At 40.6% G+C, this 5,487-nt stretch overlaps 1 non-coding gene across 1 annotated transcript; it reads right to left on the bottom strand.

Moving 5' to 3' along the window:
• Window positions 1–398: 398 nt before the first annotated feature.
• Window positions 399–546, bottom strand: LOC136143159 (small nucleolar RNA SNORA12). Its single transcript, XR_010657858.1, has one exon. It is a non-coding gene; the product is annotated as a small nucleolar RNA SNORA12 (small nucleolar RNA).
• Window positions 547–5,487: the final 4,941 nt, after the last annotated feature.

Raw genomic sequence — 5,487 nt, 5'->3', positions numbered from 1 at the left:
ATGTTGAGCACATTTGCCAGGTACAGGTTCTGGGTAACAGGAGAGAGAAGAGAATTTCGATTTCTTTAGAGAAGAATGGCACTTGCATTCCTAAATCTTTAGCTAAGGTGGTTTCTTATAACTTGCTTTGTTTGATCATACCAAATTTCAATGTCTTTTTTAGCAAAAATAAAACTCAATTCCTCAATTTAGCAGTAAGTTTCAAAGAATATGACTTGTCAATTCCTTATGTTCTCTAAAGGAAATGTATAGTGCATGGGTCATAAGAGAAGAAAGAAAAATTAATAGAAACAATATAAGTGTATGTTGACTATTTAGTCTTTATTTGGAGGAAATTAAACAATTAGAACCCTCCAAATTTCTGAAGTTTAGATATCTGAGCATTTTTTTTCCCTGCCACTTGTGGGAGCCAATCTCTGGTTCAGGAAAGGCTAGAAAGAGATCTCTTTGTCATGAAGTCGTTGCCAGCTCCTGTATGATATCTGTGGCAGAGTCAGGACCATTTGAAAACTTAATAAATGTGCCAAAAAGAAAACCACCACAACTATCTGAGCATTTTTTAAAGCCACTTAAAGGGAAAGTAGATATTACATTTTTACTTTTCGTTCCAAAAAGCAATTAGGCCTTTTTCTTCTCATTCCTCTGTAATTCCTGCACATGAATTCTAATATTACAGGAACAGGAATTTATTTGCACAGCCTTCAGCTAACTCAACAGTCTTTGTCTCCTTTGGAAACTGTATGGTAGATTAATCCAAGGTCACGTGTCCTCTGAAACCAATTAGCAGGTGTGTCATCACTACCATAGGCTGCTCGGCGGATGGTTCTTAGTCTGAAAATTGACAGGTGGAGCACATGCTCCATTCCCGATACAACTGAATCCAAGTCTGTAGAAGACACTAATGTCTCTGCCTAAACTGTAGAGCCTCACCCACTGTGGTCCTCTAAAGCAAGCCTTGACCATCAAGCATCTGAGAACTCTCACAGGCTCACAAAAATGGCTCAATTAGCATGCAAAAAGATGGGAATAAGAGGCTGGACTTCGGAGTGTGTGAAACCTGGGGTTCCCTTGGTCTTTCCAGTGCTGGGAACTATGGGGAGAAAAGGCATCTTACTGGTTTCTCTTATTTTTGTCCTTTATTCTAAGGGACTTGGAGCCAACTCTCAAATACCATGAAGTAAAGAGTATACAAGAACTGGCATAAAATTAATCTTGCCCCATTCTTACAATGAGCCCTCATTATGTGAAAACATACTCTTTATTTCAATCTCACCCCAGGTATTAGGACATTTGAAAAGTTCTCTTTGTCTTTCCATGAACTACAAATCCTCTCTCTCTCCCTCTCTTTCTTCCTCTCTCTCTCTCTCTCTCTCTCTCTCTCTCTCTCTCTCTCACACACACACACACACACACACACACACACACACGCAGAAGGAGAAAAGGAATTTTAAAAATTGGAAAGTATTGGAAAGTATGGCCCAGGACAAAAAGGAAAAATACCTGTTTCAAATCTGTTTTCCTTATTCCTTAAGACAGAAATAAAAAGTACAGAAGCATGTAAATGATAATTCTTTTGAAAGCAAAGACCAGTATGATTAGAATTTTTAACAGTACCATCATATTTACAAAAAATTAATCTTTAAGAGTTTGCCCTACATATATATTTTTTACTCTATATATTCTTTGAGAGTGAAGACTATCACATTCACCTTAGATACTTGGCTCCTGACATACTGTAGATGCTTAGTAAATGTTTGTTGAATGAGTGAAAGGAGTTTAAATCGCTATTTATTCTATATCCTCTTTGCCCAGGGAGCGTCCTGAGTTTATCCATCTAAGGTCATCTCTAAGGTCATCTAGGAGAGTGAATGAGTTTCATCCCAGCCTTTGAGACACAGATCAGTGTTGGGTGAACGAACTTCAATTTGACTCCAAAAGCAGAAACTAACACACCATTGTAAAGTAATTATACTCCAAAAAAGATGATGTTAAAAATTTTTTGACTCCAGCCTCTGAATTCATATTATCATTAACACCAGCAACAAAGATGTGCTCACTGTTTACAAGGCTCTCCACCTCAAATCCTGCCAGACTCCTAGGGTTGCTATAGGTTTGTGGGACCAGGTGGGACCTGCTTAGAGAGATGGCAGACTCACCCTCTACAACTCTTCCTCAGCTTCCCCAGAGATGGGCAGAGCTGGATCAGCCTCCAAGAGAGATGGGTAAGACTTGAACACAAATCTGTCCCATAAATTCTTTTCCATGGGACTACCACTCTTTTTCTTTTTTGTTTTTTCGGCGGCGTGTGGCATGCGGGATCTTAGTTCCCCGACCAGAGATCGAATCCGTGCCCCCTGCAGTGGAAGCCCGGAGTCTTAACCACTGGACCACCAGGGAGGCTTCTCATTGCAGTGGCTTCTCTTGTTGCGGAGCACGGGGTCTAGGCGCTCGGGCTTCAGTAGTTGTGGCGCATGGGCTCAGTAGTTGTGGAGCACAGGCTTAGTTGCTCCGCGGCATGTAGGACCTTCCCGGACCAGGACCCCGTGTCCCCTGCATTGGCAGGCGGATTCTTAACCACTGTGCCACCAGGGAAGTCTAATAAGAGTTTTGAAAAAAAAAAAAAAAGAGTTTTGTAGGGCTTTCTCCATTATACAAGGTAGTGGAGAGTTATAATCACCAGGGAGTATAGAATTCTTCTTATCCTATACAATGCAGACCAGTAGGTCAATTCATTGAAAAATAAAATGGTTATAAGGGAGACATGTTTTAAAAAATGATAACTACATACATTAAACATTATATTTAAATTTAAAATAAATATTATAATTTGTCAATCCTTTAATTGGTCCACTGATTAGAGTTCTGTGTTTTCTTTTTCATTAGGCATACATATATGCAATGTCTCTGATTTCCAAATTTTATTAATTCTAAATGAAGTGAAAACTCAAGATAGTTTCAAAATACTCTGAGTATAGAATCCTAGATTTGGGGGTGTTTTGTCCCCTATCTTTTATAGTGTTGTTTGCACCTAATTCAACAGCAATTTTAAAAAGTCACATGACTGTATCTTTTCTTTCTAAAACAATTTAGTTTCTTTTAAAAAAACTTGTTTCCCATAATTTTATCAATTTACATAACAGTTAATTAAATCATATCGTTACAATCACAAGTAAAATGGGCATAAACAGATTTGGGGAAAAGTTCAGCTAACTCTTGGAAAACTTATGACTCAACTGGTGGGAGCAAAAGTATCCAGGCATTCCCAAGAGTAGCTTACCTACTTACTCTGAATCATTCAGAGTGCTCTTAGGACTCTTAGGGGAAACGGAGAGCATTGACTAATTCTGCAGGTTGCTTAACTTTGAGGTTATTTAAGAGAATAACTACCGTTACTTTTTGGGCATAAAATGTTAATATATTAGTAATCAGAGCAGGAAAGAAATCTTTTTGTCTTCCATGCCTCAGGTGTACTGCCTTATTTAATGAGCACCTACTGTGGAGTAGGCACTCAGCAGATTGAAAGACATTCTTTTACAGATATAATTCACATTTTAAAATATGTAAGTCGGGCTTCCCTGGTGGTGCAGTGGTTAAGAATACCCCCGCCAATGCAGGGGACACAGGGTCGATCCCTGGTCTGGGAAGATTCCACATGCCGCGGAGCAGCTAAGCCCGTGAGCCACAATTACTGAGCCTACACTCTAGAGCCCGCAAGCCACAACTACTGAAGCCCACGTGCCTAGAGCCCATGCTCCACAACAAGAGAAGCCACCACAATGAGAAGCCCGTGCACCGCAACAAAGAGTAGACCCTGCTCACCACAACTAGAGAAAGCCCGCGCGCAGCAACAAAGACCCAACGCAGCCAAAAATAAAATAAATAAATAAAAAATAAAGTATATGTCAAGCTGTGCACCTGAAACTAACACAACATTGTAAATCAACTGTACTTCAATAAAATTTTAAAAAATAAAGTATATATGTCAATTTTTTTAGTATATTCACAGGGTTATGTAAGCATCAACACAATTTAATTTTAGAACACTTTCATCATCCCCCAAAAGAAATTCCGTACGCATTAGCAGTCACTTTCTGTTCCCTCCTAATATCCCCAGCACAAGGCAGCCATTCATCTACTTTCTGTCCTATGGATTTACCTATTCCGGAAATTTCATATAAATGAAATCATACAATATGTGGTTTTTTGTGTGTGTCTGACTTCTTTCACTTAGCATACGTTTTCTTTTTTTAAATTTATTTTATTATATTTTATTTTTCGCTGCGTTGGGTCTTTGTTGCTGCACGCGGGCTTTCTCTATGTGCGGCGAGCAGGGGCTATTCTTTGCTGCGTTGCGCAGCTTCTCATTGTGGTGGCTTCTCTTGTTGCAGAGCACGGGCTCTAGGCAGGTGGGCTTCAGTAATTGTGGCGCATGGGCTTAGTAGTTGTGACTCACGGGGTCTAGAGGGCAGGCTCTGTTGTTGTGGTGCCTGGGCTTAGCTGCTCCGCAGCATGTGGGATCTTCCCAGACCAGGGATCGACCCCGTGTCCCCTGCATTGGCAGGTGGATTCTTAACCACTGCACCACCAAGGAAGTCCCATTAGCATCTGTTTTCAAGGTTCAGTCATGTTGTAGCATGTATCGGTACTCCATTCTGTTTTTGTGGCCAAATAATATTCCATTGTATGGATATACAACCATTTGTTTCTCTATTCATCAGTCAATGGACATTTGGGTTGTTTTCACTTCTTGGTTATTGTGAATAATGCTGCTATGACATTCGAATACAAGTTTTTTTGTGGACATGTTTTCAATTCTCTTGGGTATATACCTAGGAGTGGAATTGCTAGCTCAAATGGTAACTCTACTTTTAACTTTTTGAGGAACTTTCAATCTGTTTTCCAAAGAGGCTGCACCATTTTACATTCCCACCAGCAATGTGTGAGGGTTCCAATTTCTCCATATACTCACCAATACTTGTTATTTTCCGTTAAGAAAATTATAGCCATTATAGTGGGTGTGAAGTGGTATCTCACTGTGGTTTTTTTTTTTTTTTTTTTTTTTTTTTTGCGGTACGTAGGCCTCTCACTACTGTGGCCTCTCCCGCCGCGGAGCAAAGGCTCCGGACGCGCAGGCCCAGCCGCCATGGCTCACGGGCCCAGCCGCTCCGCGGCACGCGGGATCTTCCCGGACCAGGGCACGAACCCACGTCCCCTGCATCAGCAGGCGGACTCCCAACCACTGCGCCACCAGGGAAGCCCTCACTGTGGTTTTGATTTGCATTTCCCTATTGGCTAATGATGCTGAGCATTTTTTAATGTGCTCATTAGCCATTTGTATATCTTCTTTGGAGAAATGTCTACTCAAAGTCTTTGCCCATTTTGAATTGTACTATACCTCTCAAAGACCCATCTTTGCCCTAAAACAAGGTCTCTCAACTTTGGCATTTTTGACATTTGGGGATGGATAATTCTTTGTTGTGTGTGGTT

This window comes from Phocoena phocoena, chromosome X, assembly GCF_963924675.1.
Source record: "Phocoena phocoena chromosome X, mPhoPho1.1, whole genome shotgun sequence".
Taxonomy (NCBI): Eukaryota; Metazoa; Chordata; class Mammalia; order Artiodactyla; family Phocoenidae; genus Phocoena; species Phocoena phocoena.
This window is presented reverse-complemented; position numbering and strand designations above follow the sequence as displayed.